Raw genomic sequence first — 19,471 nt, forward strand, 5'->3', positions numbered from 1 at the left:
ATCAATGAAAGGAACGAATGAATGATCAGATGGACGAATCAACAAAAAGAACAGGATAAAAAAACTTAAGAATAAGAAAACATTTGAGGCTGGAATAAAGCAAGGAAGTACTGTAGTGTTAATTTTGTAAAATTTTTTCAATTTTAGTCTTAGTATTAGTCCCGGGATAAATATCCCTGTTAGTTTTTATTATATTTAGTCAATCTTAACCTACTTTTATTTAGTCAATATTAATGTTTTAATATTTCAATATTTTATAATTTTATGTTTTTAAAATAATTTTATCATTTTTTTTATTTATCATCATTATTATATTTTTTATTAATATTTTTCATTTATTTATTTATGTGTTTTATTTTGTATTTCTATTTTTATTGCCACTTTATTGTCATTTTTAGTGCTGTAAAGCACTTTCATTCAACTTAGGTTGCTGTAAAGTTCTAATAAACAAATGTTGATTGATTGATTGTCAAGTTTTTAGTGTTGGACATTTTAGTCTAGTAGTCTTAGTCAATGAAAACATAACATTTTAGGAATAAGATTATTATTAATTAACCCTACAGTCCATCTAGTCTAGCCAAAACCATTTTTTTATAATTATCTTAACATTAAAAAAATAATTTTTTCATCTGATGTTTTAAGCTTCCATAATTATATTTATTTTTACCATCACAACATCTGCTGCCTGTCCATATATTTTTTTAAAACAATAGGAGCAGTGTGGACAATACAGTGCGTTTTTAAACTTTTATATATATTTACCCACTTGGACTGTTGTAGCTTCTATGGGTCACAGTCATTTGCTAACCTATTAGCTTAATGTGTTTGGCAACGGTTTAACTATAAAATAAAATAAAATGCAATACAATACATCACAACGTAATTACCATGAAAAGGCTGTAAAACTGGGTGATTTTTATGGGATGCCTTGATTCGTCTCTTCAGGTTTGTGGTATTTTTTGCTGCGCTTGCGTTCCCACACTGTTTCCCCTCTGATATGACTACACATCAGCTTTTTTACTCTGGTTCAATATGACGAAAATGGGCCCTAATATCATCTCTTCTCTTTCGCCAGAGTAATACTGCTGTGATGACGAAGAGTTAAAGATGACTGGGCTTGTCCCCCCCACTGCGTCCGCAAACTACTGCTGAATCCTTTATTAAACACTTAATCGCATTCTGGTCAAAAGGAATGAAGGAAGGAATAAGAAAAAGTGAGGAATAAAGAATAAAGATAGAAAGGAAAGAAAACGTAATGTAAGGTATGAAAGGAAGGAGGAAGTACGGAAGAGAAAGTGAGAAAGTAAGGACAAAGAGAATGCAAGTGAGCAAGAATGAATTAAATGAGAGAGGACTCAACAGAAGGAGCGAGTGAATGATTGGATGAACGAATAAACAAAAGAAACAGGATAGAGAAAATTTAGGAATGAGAAAGTATTCGAGGCAGGAATGAAGCAAGGAAGAAAAGCAAAATCATGAAGAAAGGAAGGGAAGAAAGAAGTAGTAGTTGATGCAGGAATGGAATAGAAAGAGAATGAGAGAAAGAGAGAGAAAGAGAAAAGAAAGACAGAACACAGAAGATGAGGAGAAAGTAAGAAAGAATTAAAAATTACATGACAAATGAAGGAAGGATGGAAGAAGGAACAAAGAAGAAGGAAAGAAGGAGAAATGAGGGAAGAATTAGAGTAGTAAGAATTAGAGAATGTGAGCATGAAGAAGTAATCTGCTAGATTCAACGCAAAACTCCCCCGCGCTATGAAATCGGTTCTCAGACCCTACAGACATCAGATGGATTGTAGAGAAAGACTGAGAATCATTCGAATCCAAGTTAATCCTCATCGCCTAGACACAGAATCACAAAAACACGATTGAGCGATGTGGCCGCCAGTCCTCTGTCATAACGAATGGGAGAAATAAATCATAGTTAATTCCTGACTCAAACTGACATTAATCCAAACATGGCGGTAAAAATGTAGGGACTTGTCTAGACTAAGCACCATGCACGAGGCGTTTAAGTCAAACCGGGACTTTTGATTGTGCAGAAAAACAGAACATAGTAAAATATTTTTACACATTAGGAATTTCATAACAAGTCCCGGTTTAACTTGAACGCCCCTCGTCCCTAAAAGTGTTTTGACTAAAACAATCATAATTAATTTACGCAAGCTGGGAGGTAAAGTTAAAGGAAAATAATTAACGTTGGAGACGCCCTCACCATATCTGTTACTGGTGTTTTTGTTTTTTTTCTTTTTAAATTAACAAATGACATCATGCTTTTAACAGATTAAAGTGTCATTTGATATTGTGGACTGTTTGTAAAACAATTAGTTATTTTATAATTATCTTTAATTACATCATGTACACCCTCACCAGACTCTTTTAAAATGTGCTTGTATTATTAATGCTAAAGTTTTTTTTTTAGTTTTTTTTTTTTTTTTTAAAGAGTATGCAAGTCGCAGAGGAGCTGTTACTATAGAAACAATAACGTATGTGTATTAGCGCGTTAAGTTTTCTAGCCAATCAGATTCAAGAATTCCCAAGCACTGTATGCAATGTAAACATTAAGAATAAACTCCATAAAAAGAGAGAGAGAGAGAGAGAGAGAGAGAGAGATGGAGAGCAAAAGCAAGAGAGAGCGAGAGGAATGAAAAAAAGAAATGAGGAGGGAAGGAAAAGAAGAAAGTAGCAGTAGAAAGGAAAGGAAGAAAGGAACTGGACAGAGAAAATGAGGAAAGAATGAGAAAATAATTGCGGAAGGAAGGAAGTAAAAAGGAAATATAAATTAAGTGAGGAATAAAGAAAAAAACAAATGAAAAAAGAAAGGAAGAAGATAAAGCAAAATATAAAAGGAATGACAAAGTAATTAAGGCAGGAAATATGTAAGGAATGGAGGAAGAAGGGAGGTAAAGAAATAAAATAAGTGGGAGATGACGGAAGGACGGAATGAACAAAAGACAAGGAAGAGGATAATGACAATGAGGAAGGAAGGAACGGAGGAAGGGAGGAAAAAATTAATAATTACGTGAAGGATGAAGAAAGGAAGAAAGGAACCAACAAACAAAAAAAATAAATTAAATAAAATAAGTGAAGGAGAAAGGAAGGAAAGAAGGAAGGAAGAAACTAGAAAAATGAGAGAAGGAATGAAGAAAGTGAGGAAGAAGAGAGTCATTGAGGCAGCAAAGAAAAAGAGTTTGGAGTGAGGGATCTGAGATCTTGTGAAGGCTACAGTCGTCTGTTGCCAGTCAGCGCAAAACTAAACAAGTGCTGGCTGAGCGACTGCACTGGAGGTCACGTGAATACTTTTAACACACTAAAACTATTATTTCCTAATAAATGACATCATGATATCACACTCATATTATATAGATAAATATATAGAAATTATATAAATATTCGTCTCAGAGACTGGTTGAGAAAAGAAAAACAGAAAATCCACATCCTTCTGGTCAAGGAGTTACAAAACCAGAGATGTGACTCAAGCTCTCTCCGACTCCACAACCCATACTCCATAAACAGACTTGACTAATATATGCAAGCTTAGTCAAGGAGAAGTCACCCACATATAAACACATTTTCTCACACACACACACACACACACACACACACACACACACACACACACACCTAGAGAGAAGCCGGTTATGAAATAACAGATCTTCAGGGTATCGCCTGTAAAAGAGACCCCCTGAAACACAAATATGTGTGAGGGCGAGTTGAATGTGACACGTCCTTTATTTACAGACAAACACGCCGCTGTTGTCTGTTCGGCTGTTACAGCTCCGGCACAGTGAGGCCACTGTTTTGGTCACTACTCAGCTGCGTGTGGGTTTTAATTCGATACTGTGATTTACACTGTTTGCTTGTGGAAGTGAACAGACCAGGACTGTGGCTTCCTTTCAGCTGAGAAAAAAAGAAAGAAGAAGAACAGAGATTTTAGGGGGAGAAAAAGGAGAGCTAAGCTTCCTGAATTGTCCATTCTCATACTTTACTGTTGTTTAGTTTTGTTTAGTTTTTTTTAGGTTTATGGGTTTTTTTTCCTACTTTTTTAAAAATCTCTTAAATATGCACAAGACATTTTCAAGTGCGTGTATCAAAAAACAAATTATAAAATCTTCCCCAAAAACATTTTTTGGAAGATCCTGCAGATCTTCTTCTACTTCGTGCTCCAGTCCAGTAGGTGGCAGTATTGCACAGACCGCCCATAAAGTCAAAAGAAGAATGTAATTTGTTATATTTTCTAACAAGATTTTAAATAAGGACTGGACAATAGTGGTAAACATTTATTAAAATGTATGGTTTAAAATGCTAAATAAAACAACAATTCATCTAAAAACTAAGACATAATAATAACGTCTAGCAAACAAAGCCTATTAACCTTCTTTTTTGCTGACTCATACTATCAATCGATTACAATTGCATTTTTTTTAGATTATATTCAATAGCTATAGTTTTACTGTCTCAATCACATAGATTTCTTGTATTAAAGTCCAAAAAAAAAAAAAATTTAATAATCACTGTAATGATGTGCAGCTTGTGTAGACGATGTTTTAAAATTCTCACGCAAATCAACAATCTTTTTTTGTTTCCCGCTGATCTTCTGCTCCACACTCCAGTCCAATACGCGGCAACCGCTCATCAAGGCTAAAAGACGAAGAAGTGACGCTCTTGCAAAAACGAGAGGTTTTTGCTTTGCAAATACTTTCCTGAAAGATGCAAGTGCTTCGTCTTTCCTTCTAGTATTTTCAAGGAATTTTTGGACGTTTTAAAAGTGTGACTCGATTCCGAATTGAAAACTGCTCTATCAATTCAATTCATTAAAATCGATAAACAAAAGGTAAATTAATTGCTTTAATCTCACACAGCTCTACTTCATATCCATGTATTGTTATGTTTAATGTAGTGGAACATCCTCCAGACAAGTCGATTTCTGTTATCATATTACTGCGCCTGTAAAAATACATTTTCATGACTTGTAATCCCCAGGTGCAGCAGCTTTAACAGGAACTGATCAAACATACCTACAGTACACAACATATACACTTTGCTTTATCCCTTCTTCCTGTTTATGGCGCATGATGTTCCTGTGCATGGGATGTTCAGACACTCCAGAATGTTAAGCTTCTACATTAACCAAGCCTTAAACTGAAGAAGAATTTTATTCTTGGACGCGTTACATGTTCCTCTGAAGCTCCAGCAGCGCGTCTTCCTTCCTCTCCCATTGCCAAGTGCCTTTTGTCTAAAGCCTTCCACTCTTAGTCCTTAAAGGACCTCTAATCTTCAAAACAACTTTCAGGGAGGGAAAAAGAAGGGCCGACAGTCCATATTTTTTCCCCAAAGCTTTAAAACGTCTACAAGACATTAAATGGAAGGCTCTTTTTTAAAGGATAGACTTTTAAAGGCTTTTCTCCGGGTGGCATGGAAAGCTGGCTCTTGTGACCAAGCCAAAGTGGTGCGGCTGTCACTGGGCTTTCAAGGTTTTGTTCTTGAGGGTTTTTTCAACTCGTGACAATTTTCCACTTAAGATAAATGTTATGAATCAACCAACGCCATGCTTGCACTTTTGTATGATGAAGCTTCAAGGGCAGATTTCCATTACTTGCTAGCAACATTACTTAACCATTACCTTCAGAGCTAGTAAAGGAAAAGAGGTAAGAGTGGGCGTCTTGGAAAACCATTTAGGTGCTAAAGTTAAAGTAATACAATATTAAAAATACCATATATTAATATTAATTGAATGTGACACAAATATTATATACAAAAAGTTTGACAGAAAAATGAGAAATCTCCACTTCGGCAGGTTTTAGGATCAATGAGTTCTAAGATCTCAAAAATTTAAATGGACAATTTCTATGTCAAATTATTTTAGTTATATCAGTGTAAACGCTATTAGTCCACCTGCCGGAGATTTGTTCCAATAAGATTTGAACCAGAACGTCCTCGTTGGTGGTTGAGGCTTTAAGGAACCACTGAACTAACATGTCTTTACATCTCCTTATGTGACCACTTGACCAAAAATAAATAAAAAAAATAAAGAAATAAACTTGGTACAAATGCATAAAGATTTTAAGAAAATACACATACAGTATCTCAAAACTGACAGGCAGCAAGAAATACGAAAACACCCACACACATTATTTACTGGAAATATACAGGACAGCTACTAATTGATTACTAAATACTAAACTAAATCAAAACGCTACCAAAACCAAACGATAAACTAAGAAAGGAAAGGGAACCATAATGTTCCAAAACTGGGGTTTTTATGTCAACTTATTCAGATAAGTCAAATCGGCCTCAACAAAACAAGGAAGTTTTAAAAAACCCATTACTTTTTGTTTGTTTATTTCTGGAATCAATTGAGGTGTCAGAGGCAGTAAAAAACATTTACCGGTATTCAGAAACCTGATGGATTTTCCCTGGCTGCTTCACAAATGTGTAATTTTTCATTTTCACCAAACCCAATAAAAAGGCTGCCCTTTATTCGTCCTTCCCCTTTAATATTTCTTCATCCCTCGTTCAAGTGATTGAGCGCAGCAGACAGCTGGCTGGCACAGAGGCTCCAACAGCTGCCTACACTTCCCATCTCTCTCTCTCTCTCTATCTCTCTCTATCTCTTTCCGATGGCTGTCATCTCCCATATTGTTTTAAAACCAGGCCCTTTTTTGTTTGAGGTATGGAAACAAAAAAAAAACAAAAAAAAACAAACAAAAAAAAAAAACACTCATTTGTTTGTACATAGACAAACCCCAAACAGGGACGTGCTTGTTTGGCATTAAAAAAATTTAATCTTCTGACAGAATACGCCTAGCTGCCTACTCCGGTGCACCAAAAAGATCTTTCCCGGAAACACAACTGGGGGGGGGGCGAAAACACTGGCACAGCTGAAATGTGGCGTTTGCTGAAAAGAAGATGAATAACACTTTTATACTGTTTCAGAAGATGGTTAAACTTGAGCTGCCTTTCCTGTAATTGCTGTTTTTATGACTGTGTGCGAGTGTGTGTTCCTTTCCATGGCTTGTATTTACACATCATTCCCGTAAGTAAAATCAAACGGAACATTTAATTTCCAATCTCTCTGTCCGTGCCATAAAGAGGTCAAAGCCGGGCCAGCACTATTTTTCCTGAACTAGGTATGTTCGGTGAGGTGACACATACAGGACAAAAGCCAGCCAGGCTGCTATTCTGGTGCCTGCATTTTGACAGTGTCCGTATGTGTGCCTGTGTGTGTGTGGGAGCGAAGAGAGAGAGAGAGAGAGAGAGAGAGAGAAAACGCTGGGGTGCCTTATATAGAAAGAGCTCAGGGACAAGTGTATGCTGATGGAGCTGTTCCATCATTTCTGAAGTGCCTGGCAAATAGCATCACAGTTGCAAAGACAAGTGAGGCGTTCATAAAAGACCGAAATAGACACGCTAACGGCGTATGCAGCGTATTATCCCTCATCTAGGCGTCTTGCTCAAGCCCATCATTTGAGTCCTGAATATGTTCGACGTACCCTGGTCATACTGTAATAACGTCGGTTGGACCACCACACCAAGCCCTAACACATCATCACTCGTTAAAACATCGGATCAAGTGGTTAAAGCGTGGGCCGGTGCTGTCGACCAGTCAGCGCCAGATACTCTCTGTTATCGCTCACTGGCTGCCATGGAGTTTACATAAATATATGGTTGCAAAAAAAAAAAAAAGATGATTGTAATTAGACTAAGCACTCCTCAGTGAGCTGGTTTTAAATGATGTACGAGGAGTCAAGTCAAACCGTGACTTTTGATCGTGCAGAATAACAGAATTCAACAATTTAAACTTTTTAAAGCGCTAATAGTCTCATCACCATTCTGTGCTTAAAGTCTACTGTAAATGTCTTCAACAACTTCATCCATGTGAAATGTCATTACAAGTCCCGGTTTGACCTAAACGCCCCTCGTAAGGCAATACATTACCAAGACTCTCTGATTAGATTAACAAAAGGCTAACCGTGCCCATTTAACTGGTGACTTTAGTTTAGTCATTTAATCCTGTTCATAAGACTTGTGATGTCGTGTTCTCCCAATTTAGCTAAACTTAAAAAACGTTAAGCAGTCTAAGACTGATGAAATCCTTAAAATATATAATCCCAGTTTTGGCTGAAAATACAATCTGCTTGCATCTTCTGCAAATACTCACATTTTGCAAGATTATTACTTTTTCTTCTTTTAAGTTTATTCTCGGTTGCTGCAATACCGCCACCTGTATGATGGGAGTTTGGAAGTTTGGAAGATTATCAGGAAAAGCAACACTAGTTAGACATCATTGAGTGGTTAGAAGATACTTTCAAAGGTTTTTAATATTTTAAAAACAGACAAAAAACAATGATTAAAGAAATTATCATTTTAAAAGTCTACTCCACTGGATTCACAGCTCAAAGTTGTAAGACATTTCATTTTCTCAATTCAAACCGCAGAGCGAGTTTTGAGATTGAACACATTCACAGCTTTCTCAGCTCGAACAAGGGGAGCTAAGATGCAACAACAACAAAAAAAAGACGTTTTGTTCGAATAATACAAAGCTATATTTAGAGATGCAAACTCTATTTATCTGTCTTCGTCCATGACAGACACTTAAAATCATTTTCTTTTCGCCTAATACTTACTCTGACTGGAGATAAAGAGCTACACTACAGTACAGTATATAGCATCACTAGCTGTAATAGCAGCAACTAAATTAATAGATAGATAAATATTTGATAAATAGTTCGCCAAAAGCTAATTCAACACCAAGACCTTTAAAAAAAAAAGAAAGAAATAATTTAGAAGAAAATCAAGAAAACAAAAGGAAATAAAAAAGTAAAAAAAGGTCTACAGCATCATGCGGCTAATACAGCTAACAAGAAGTGAATGCTAGCAGCATTCCATTAGCATGCCAGGATTTGCTTCATGCTAATTAAGGCTCGAGAGCTTTCACTTCTTGTTAAGCATGATAAGATGTAACTTTGGGTCGCTAATTGAAAAGATAAGCCGAATAATTTGATTAAAAATACAATCAAACAGCTAGGGCGTAGCATAGCAAACAGTAGCCTAGCTCACCTTCGAATACTGAGGCACCTTAATGACTAGAACAGGACAAATTTATCCTCTTTAGCCCTTTATATCAATTATTTAACATCCTCACAGGTTTCTAAAATTATTTTTTAAACTTTTTAAAGCTGTTACTCTCTCAAGATTTTTGAGCTTTTTTTGTTGTTGTTGTTGAGAATTTGCTGAAGAAATCTGCTCACAGCAGGCCTCCTTCAAAATCTTCGCCATCTGTTGCACACACTGCTTTCAACTTCGCCATTAAATACTGCTGATCATAAAAAAGAAAAAAAAAAAAGAAAAGAAAAAAAAAACGCTTCTGTAATCTGTATCCTTGGCCAACATTTCCATTACAATAGGTCTCCATAATAACAGCTAAAACGATCTTCCCATTACTTTCGCTCGATATTGAGATCACAGCCATTCATCACTATTATTTTACCAAATCATGAACATTAACCTTAATAGAAAATAGGATTTTCTTTCACGCTACAGATTATCAGACTTTTAAATCCCTGAACCGCTATAAGACCACTTCTTAGTCTTTTATTGCTATATAAGTACATTTATCTTGAAGCGTAGTAATAAAATTAATGCCAGATTATGAATGGAAAACTCCGTAATGAAAAATAATGTCTGAATTTCGTTAGCCACATAGTTCACTTTGGCTAAGTGCGCCGTTTATTTGAATCAACTCTGTTTAATCCATTGAGGAAGAAGAAAATGATTAGCCATGTGATTAAAATGTGATTAATTGTGTTGACCTACATTATGAGAAACCATACAGTATGTAGACAAACACAGGTTGCTTATAAAGCTGAGAATTAAGGCTGCATGATTTGATTAACAAAAACTGAGATTATTTTGCCACATACTGCGATTGTGATTTAAACAGCGATAAATAATTTTTAAATGTACCATTTTGTATTGAACCGTATTTATCTAGGCTAACAGCAAACAATAACTCAAATGATCTCATTAAGATGATATTTGCCAATATTTATTCATCACCTCTAAACTTTTCTTTTTTTTATTACAAAAACCTTAATTATTGACAAACTACATTTCAATTCCTGACCATGTATATATTACGCATATTATAATTTTGGATTTGAGCAGAAAATCATAAAAGATAAAATGAGCCATTATTATTGTTAGTTTTTTTTCCTTTTTGGTTTTGGAAACAAATATTCCTAAAACAACAGTTTTTTCTCATTTTCAGATATTTGGTCGCATAAAACAAATGAATAATTGATACACAGATTATCCTGCCCACGATCACATCTCCCATCGCTATGTTCACTGGCTACTGACGGAACAGTACCTATTCCGTGGGCGAGCCGGTGCCCAGAGTCACCTCTGAAAAGATCAAAAATGTAATATTCTTCGAGGCATGTCGAGAGGAGTCTGTTCTCCTCGCACACTCGCCGATTTGAGTCTGTACCCCTTACACGCTTGCAGATTTCTGTGCCAACTTGCCACGTCAACTGACTGCAACTGGTGCAGACTAGCATGGACTCGGGACAATTTTAAATCCTATACAAGATCCCTTATTAAGTCATGGAGCACATCCCCGACTTAGACTCCTGTAGTACAAATAATCCAAGTAGTTATACAAGTAGTTCATTAAATCTCCACGATGTAATGAACTACATTTTTTCTTTATTTATTCGTCCAAATAAAGAAAAATGTATGAGTCTTCTGCTGAATGTGCTACTTCTTAATAAAGGTTCTGTGAAGGTTTGGTCAAATTCCCATTAATGATTAGCTGGAAAAAAGTAGGTGGCAACAACGGATGGCGGTGATGCCTACTTCGCTATCACGAGATGACGGATGGTAATCCCTACAGTACGTGTCGCATATGGCTTGCAGGCAGGCGGCACTACTTAGTGGTAAAGATTTGTTTATACAATAAAGTCTCTTAGATTTGACTTGAAGGTATATTTAACATTGCACATGGTTACAGTTAATGTTGTGTAACCGCTACAAAACAAGCTTGCTCCTGATTTTTCTGATCAGATGGAAAATAAGGCAAAAAGTTACAGTTCAAACAGTGTTAAATCTACAGTTTTGCCACATTTTTTATTTGTTTATATAAGCATCAGCCATCCGTAATGCAAGTTATTAGAGAAGTAATAATGAATGAGGATTTACAGTGAAGGACAATTAATCAGTCTTATCAGAACAGAGAACAGTGAAAACGTGTACATATAACGAAAAGCTGTAGCGTTACGTATTTCGCAATGAATCAGTACGAGTTCCATAAAGAAAGAAATCTCACCTATGTTCTCAGACTATGTGCTATTGAAACAAGGACCTATTCTGTGCAACGCGAGAGCCTGTGAGTCAGGTTTATAGTTCAACTCCGAGCTCGGTCGGCTCTGAGGCGTCGGACCCCTCACGGACAGAATTAACGAGGAGTCGGTCTCGTCAAGCGCAGCATGGGGGAAGAGTCTCTCATCTCTCCTTTCACCTCTCCCAGACTCGCTTGCTTTTCCTCTCTTGTTTCTTTTCTAAGAAAGAGATGTGGGTTGCATTACATGCAGCTGTCATTCGCAGAGAACACACCTCAGGGGAAACAGGAAAAGCAGATAAGAGGGTGGGAGAAGGAGACGGGGCTTTGCCAGAGACCCCGTTAGAGACGGATGTCACATCAGAGAGCGAAAGAGCGAGCGCTGCTTGATGTGTTGCACACTAATCTGCACGGTGTTGGCTGCCCAATTACAAAATGTGGTTTGAGGCCCAAACTGCAAGCTGGATGCCTCAGTGTTGAAATGGCAATCTCTATTCAGCAACGGAGGAGCCGGCTGAGGCAGCCATTTTGAACCAAATAATAAAGATAGACAAAGAAGTCTGAGTCCTGGTCCAGCAGGTCCCAAAAGCCTTACATGGTCACAGTGCACACACACCCACACACACACCCAGATTGAACGTTTAAAGACCTTGTCTATGGGACAAGTTCAATGAGGCGTAAAATGAGGTCAAATAGCCTCTAGGCCCTTTAAGTGTATAAAAAAATAAAATAAAATAAAAAATACTATCAGGTTCATATTTCAGACTTTAAAATTTCAGTAAATCGGTATAAAAACAGCAGACAAACTGAAGGAATTAGGGATGCAATTCACACTTTAGTAATTTATCTGTTATTAAATCTAAATCTAGTGCCCGGATATGTAATTTCTGAGTTTTGTTTTTCAAAGTTCCAGCTTTCCACTGAGTGTCTGGCACGCTTGGTCATTAGGTATAACCACGTCCTTTCACAGGAAGAGGATGTTTGCCCTGACGCTACATCCAGCTACATCATGTTTATTCACTAAAAATCCTTTCAACCAAAGCTCTCTAGTAACAGTCTAAGGATGTGATGCGGTGAACCCTCGAGCCAGTTACTGCATCTCGCCTTCGAAAGCTTGACCGTCAGAAACCCAAACAGATTGAAGTGAGATTTAAGACATGGTAGTCAACCAGAACCAAGATCTTCTAGATGTCAAAGTGTGCATTAAATGTTCCAAAAAGTATATGCACAGTTATGATGGACAAGTTTAATCCCGCCTTTACGTAATAGCACTTATTTTAAGCAACATATTAATAGAGAAAAATAATAAAATACCTAGCACCGACCCATCTCTCTTAAACACATCTGAACAGTTTGCCAGCAAAATGAGATAAATCCATTTCTGCAGTTTTGAGCAAAATGAAGCAAGAAGTATTACAAACTGGAAGTGTTTTATTTGAGTCACAAGAGTGATATTTTGCTAAATTGTTTGGTCTGTATGCATGTAAATTGTGTAAAAAAAATTTCACTTCAATTTTATTTGTATAGCGCTTTTAACAATTGCCATTGTCGCAAAGCAGCTTTACAAAATCAAAAGAATTATTGAAGTCTGTATGAAATGTGAATGCGTATAAATCAAAATGATAAGATAGTCCCTAAAGGGGCAAGCCAAGGATGCCGGCGACAGTGGCAAGGAAAAACTCCCTGAGATGGCAGTAGGAAGAAACCTTGAGAGGAACCGGATTCAACAGAGAACCCATACTCATCTGGGTAAAAACAGATAGCAGGGACTGATCAGCACAGTTTTGTCACAATGAATAGATTAGCCTGCAGTTGTGTTTGCACTTGTTTAAGTATGCAATTTATTATGATTTATATGAAAAAAAAAAAACACTTTATTTGGTAGCAAATTAGATCGATGACAAAAGTGTCGAGTTTTGTTGCACACAAGGACGAAGATTGTTAAAGATCATGAGAAACATCAAACCAATTTTACTTTCAACTGGGTACATTTTGGTTTAACCAACAGCTTCCCACACACCACGTTTGAGTCTTATGTCTCTCGTGCTTAGTTTAAGTTTTGTAATTTTATTTCTGTGCTTCACGACAGTGCTTACACTACAGTACCCCATGTGGTTTTGTTAAGTATATAACACGGTGCTTGAACATCATCACAAATCTCATAATGTCCTATTTCACAGAATGTATCACAGACATCAACTGATAATACTGTACACCTGAAAATTATTACTGCTGGAGTGACTGCAATAGGAGTGTAAACGTCCTTTTTATGGCGTTAACATTCTCTAAAAACGCGTTGAACACATCCAAACAACTCACATGACAGAAAGAAGCAATGTGAATATGAGGCTCCTCACAGTGTGAGACGGATTTTGCTAAAAAATCGGGCAGTTAAATGTCATGCTTTAAACAAAAAACGTGGAAGTTTATACAGTAAGTCCCTAATGTACAAACATCAGTTGTGAAGTTTCACTGATACGAACGGACCTCGCATTATGAACATTCGTATATTGTGGTATTGTACAGAAAATAGACACTGTAGGGCACCAGATAACAATATTTACTATTTAATATTTTCAGTGTGTAAGTTAAAATGTATAAAATGTCGGCCTTACCAGTTTGAATGAGTACGGGGACATAATGATAGAAAATGGCTGTCCCATAAAGCTGTCCTGATGGTGAATAGTCCTAATTTCAGAAAATCCTCAACGAGACAGAGTTCACAGTCCAAAACAGCTATAATACAAAATAGCGTCCGATCAAGCGCACAGTAAACACCATGTACACGCGTTGTCCTTCCCTGACATCTTCCCCGGGTGACCCCTCTGCGTTACCAAGATTCCCCTCGAGATTTGAAGGCTCACAAGAGTATACTGCGGAACCAAAACAACAAACTTGCGTGTTTGTTTTTTTTATGTTTTATATTGTACATTTGTTTCAAAGGTGTACAAGACTCACTTTGTCAGACTTAAGAACAAATCTGACTTACGATCGCTTCCCAAAACGGACCTTGTTTGCAAGTCGGGGACTTCTTGTAGATCAGTTTTCAATTTTCTTTTTGTTTTGCTATAGACAACAGCTTTGTGTGTCGGAGATGAATAATTTGCCAAAATCAATAAAAGTCAGAAACTACCGTATCATGCTTTACCATCAATCTGTTCATATATTCCTACATATCGTAGAGGCAGCACTGTCTTTGTATGCACTGATCCAAGTAGTCACTTTAAAAAAAAAAAAAAATCTAAGCTTTGTTCTGGACTATGACTGCACCTTTTCTGGTCTTTACTCCAGGGCCCTGCACGATTTTGAGGTTTCACAGCTCCAACCACATCTCATCCCACCCACGAAGTGCTTAATAATGAGCTGATGAACTAGATCAGATGTGTTGGGAGTTAGGAGACCTTGCAGCTATGCAAAGCAGTGAGCCTCTGAGACTGAAGCTGAGAAGGCCCACAGTAGTAAACTGTCAGCTCCAAGTAGCCTAAAGGCCCAGGCAAGATTTAAACACTTTATCAGGATTTAAATTACAGATAAATAATTTTTTGTAGAATTTTCACAAAAAAAAAAAAACTGGAAGATTAATAAATTGTATGAAAAACGTCTGTCTTGTTTGTCATCAGGAGGCGATTCAAACACGACACGCTCTTCTTGTCAGCCAAGTTCAAGCACCAAGTTAATCAAATAAGCAAAACAATCTAACTTTGACATCTGACAGTTGGACGGTGTTTACTAGTCTGTCTTCTTTTATTGCTTTGGATGATGAAAATCCACATCGCTGCACCTACAACTTAAAGTAATTTAACAAAAATAACTCAATTGAAAATGAATATAAGTAATCACAGCCAAAAACAACTAACCTCAATTTCAAACAAGCTTCTGAGTGGTGCAACAGAAACGCATTTCTATGGATTTACATGGCACATTAAAAAGGGTGCATTATAAAGCCTCAGAGCCTTTATAATCAAAATCTGTAAGCAAATTAGTGTCAAACCCACACATTATGAACGCTTAAACCAGTTTTAAAACACGTACTGTATGCTAATTAGTCTTGAAACACGCAAGACTTGAAAAGTTAGAAGCTGCACTCACAACTGCTGAATACTTAAAGAGCCTTTGAGGCGGTAAAACGTTGTTGTTTCTTTATAATCCAACAGGTGGTACACGCTGAACTATTCACACATTGCCAAGTTTGGTTGGAAATAATAATTATATCGGATGACAGAGATGCGTGCTGCTCAGTTGAAATGTAGTGTTTTGTTTAATTCGATTAAATAATAAACTCTTGTATATGAAGTAATTTTGTATTGTTTAAATACCGCATTAGTTTTTAAGTGATAAAAGTCATGTTATCAGGGCTACAATTAGTTACTCATGTTCGATTTAGTTGTGAAGCTGTTGATTAAAGTTTTTAAGGTTCAGGGTCTTAAAATAGCTTAAAAAGGTCAGAAAAAAAAAATTATCGATATATTTATAAAATCTTGATATTATACAAAATCACAATATTAATCAAATGGCACCTGGGTATCATGATAATACTGTATCAGGTGGTGACTAGTGATTCCCATCCCTAATTATACCATTTATATTTCTCAACTGAATTCAATGAGTTGTTTATTCAAAGGTTTATAATTTATGGACAGGACAAAAAAAAAAACAAAGTGTGTTAGACTTGAATGAATGTTACTTCCCTCGTGGAAAATCATAAATTTTTCTAAGTACTTGTAAACATGGATTTGGCTTATTTTTCTGTGTTAATACTTGTGGAGACGTCCCTATATAATTTAATGAACATGAAATGCACGTAAACGTTTTTCCACTACAAATATAAACAACATAAAACAGCTGTTGCACAGATTTTTTTCTTGAGTTGGCATGTCATATAAAACAATTGATTGACAACTTATCAGTTGGGAAATTTAAAGGTTACATCCAGTTTTTTATCCAGGAAAAAAAAAAAAAACAGTTTGTAAGACCTGCCGAAAAAGCAGGTGTCCAAGGGGGAAGTAGCATTTAATGACTCTTTAGGTCAAAAGTACAAACAATAAACTGATGCACATAACCGGAAAGTGAAGAAAATATGTTAATTGCTATAATTTTAGTTTTTCAATTTTTCAAAACTATTTTTTTTTTTTACACAATTCTGGTTCCATGGTAGAACATCAGCCCAAAAGGAGATCAAATCCAGGAGGCGATTTACTGCATAAAACTTGATGAATCTACACTCTGAGCTAGAAAGAAATCAGCGCCAGCCTCAGTTCTTCATTTCACTATGTGCTTTTCTCGTGAACACTAATGATGTTTTAACTACTGTAACATACGATGGATGTCTATTTAAAAAAAAATAGCATACCCGTATTATGATTTCAAAAACGCAACCGTATCAATAATATTAATAATTCTGAGCACATATATATTTACAAAGACTTGTCATATTCATAGGAGTCACAAACGCTTCCCTTAGTACAGCAAGTATAATCTCATCTCATTTCAGAAAAGATAAAACACAGCTGTGGCCAAAGTTTTGACAATGACACAAATATTAATTTTCACAAAGGCTGCCGTTTCCATCTAAGAACAGTTTGGTCATGAACAATGCCTTTCCCAGCATGATGGAGCACCTTGCCATAAGGCAAAAGTGTAAATAAGTGGCTCGGTGAACAAAACAAAAATTTTGGTCCTTAAAACCTTAATCCTATTGAGAACTTTAATCCTTAAGAGGCACATGGACAAACAAAACCCTATAAATTCTAAGAACTTTAATCATTGACTACACAAAGAATAAGCTGCCATCAGTCAGGATGTGGCCCGAAAGTTGATTGACAGCATTCCTGGGTGAACTATCTTGAAAAAGAAGGGACAACACTGAAAATATTGACTATTTGCATACATTTTTTGTAATTGTCAATAAAAGCCCTGACACTTATAAAATGCTTGTAATTGTACTTCAGTACACCATCGCATCTGACAAAAAGCTCTAAAAACACTGAAGCAGCAAACTTTATTTTTTTTTTTAATTATATGTGTTGTTCTCAAAACTGTGTACAGATTTGGGATTTAATCTGGAAATTCCACTGCTACAAAGGCACATCCCAAAGTGTTTCATTCCTTATACACCACACAGACAGATTTACCATCGATCACATATCATTTTTATAATCATGAATAATCCACATAGTGCATTTTAACAGGTTCCTGATATCACTTATGTTACAGCAGCTGTTCTCATACCTCACCCCTGTGTCTTCAAACTCACTTAAACAAGCTGTTTTTGTTTGTCATGTTGTCAAAGCAATAAGAAAGCAAATAGTCCTCGAAGACGTCCTTTACACACCTGCTTGAAATGAACATCTTAATTGCCCCTGCCCCTCTCTCTCTTGTGTGCGCGCGCGCGTGTGTTTCTTTGATCTCTCTCCAGATTGTATGGTTACAGTGTTTTATAAGACATTCTAGGGGTCGAGCCGCGTCTCTTATCGAAACCAGATATCATCGTGAACATCTGCACAAGTGATTGTGTGAAGGAAAGATGAAGCTGATCAGAGCGGAACCGGAGTAACAAAGTAACTAATATTGATCGTCACGTGTCAATCATCACGTGCGCCTTTTAAATTCGAGTTCACGCTCGAAATCGAAAATTTACACAGGCGTACAGAGTTGCGTGCATGTGTGTGTGTATGTGTGCACGGTCATCCTAAGTAGACGCAGTATACGTGAGTGTGTGTATGTGTGCACTGACAGTAAGAAGATCACACTTACCCATCGCCCGGTTTGGGGGTCTCCAGAGAAAAGCTAAAAGCGAGGAAGATCCGTGCCTTTTTTTTTCTTCTTTTTTTTGTCTCGAGCTTTCGAGTGTTTTTTCCCCAACTCAAACCCACGCGCGGTTTCCGTTATCAGGACGCAGTCGCGTGCAAATCGAGTAGGAGAGGAAGAGAGAGAGAGATCTGGGACGGCGGCCTGCGTCCGGATCCTCAGCGGGGAAGCGCGAGCGAACCTGCAGCTCGAGGAGGAGGAGGAGGCGCGTGACTTCACTGACAGCCGCGCGTGAACACGACGCCCGCGTGCGACCGCGCACCGACGCCGCAGCCCTGGCGATGCCTCGCGCGGTAGATCACCGACGAAGACGCAGCCATCCCGGTCGCTGTGCTGCTTTTCCGCTGCTTTGCTGCAGATGATGATGATGATGGTGGTGGTGGTGATGATGATGATGCGGACGAAGAAGAATAGGAAACCGAGGCTCGCGCGAATTATTATTACAATATTGACGTCTTCACGGCGCCACCCCCTTTCTTGCTTTCTTCCTTCGCCGCCGCCGCTCTTTGCGTGACTCGTATTTGGGCTAAAATGACGCCTTTCCGCTCGCGCAGCACCACCAACAGCTCCCCCCGCCTCTCTTTCTCTCTCTCTCTCTTGCGCGCGCGCGTTCCGTTATTTTCATTCTCTCTTGAAAAGAATACGGGAGGGAAGGAGGGAGGGAGACAAGGGGGCATCGCACGAGCCCACGGCTCCTCCTCCTCTTAGTTTGGTCGTTTAACGCGCGCACGCACGCACAGGGCGGGGGGCGCAAAGGGAGGTGGGGTGGGGCTCCAGAGGGGTGGAATAACAACAACATCGTAAACACAAACCTGAGCTACAGACAATAAGTGCACACCGAGACTGTCCTTTCATAAAGTGCACACGGACAGAATGAGATAAGAGCATTACACTAATGACGTCATATTGGTTTAATAAGTTTATACATGTACATGTTGGAAATGGGTTAATGGAGGGAGGAAAACAATTCCAATGGGTTGTTCATAAATTATTTAATTTGATAATACCTGGATAAATATTCCATTTTCTTTTTAATTGTAATTTATTTATTTATTTATTTATTTTATTTTGTTTGTGTGTGTTGTTTCTGGAAGCTTCTGTCTCCATAACAAATTCCTTGTACTGTATGTGTACAGCTTTTTCTGATTCTGGTAATCAACTATATTTAATTACTAAACAATAATTATTCAATAATAGGAATAAACAAGTACACTGCGATTGCACAAGACACACACATCTCTCTCTCTCTCTCTAAATAAGTTACAGTGTCGCACGATTATGAAATCGTCATTCTTTCAGGACCCTTCCCCCCCTAAATTTCCC

The 19,471-nt window shown here is 37.4% G+C and overlaps 1 protein-coding gene across 1 annotated transcript in view; it reads right to left on the reverse strand.

Moving 5' to 3' along the window:
* The window catches only part of mgat3b (beta-1,4-mannosyl-glycoprotein 4-beta-N-acetylglucosaminyltransferase b), a 51,387-nt gene extending 32,493 nt beyond the window's left edge, over positions 1-18,894 (reverse strand). The window contains exon 1 of the mRNA XM_053498222.1: positions 18,095-18,894. The gene's annotated coding sequence lies outside the window, so the exon portion shown is untranslated. The remainder of the gene's footprint in view (positions 1-18,094) is intronic.
* Positions 18,895-19,471: the final 577 nt, after the last annotated feature.

This window comes from Clarias gariepinus, chromosome 6 (genome assembly GCF_024256425.1).
Source record: "Clarias gariepinus isolate MV-2021 ecotype Netherlands chromosome 6, CGAR_prim_01v2, whole genome shotgun sequence".
Taxonomy (NCBI): Eukaryota; Metazoa; Chordata; class Actinopteri; order Siluriformes; family Clariidae; genus Clarias; species Clarias gariepinus.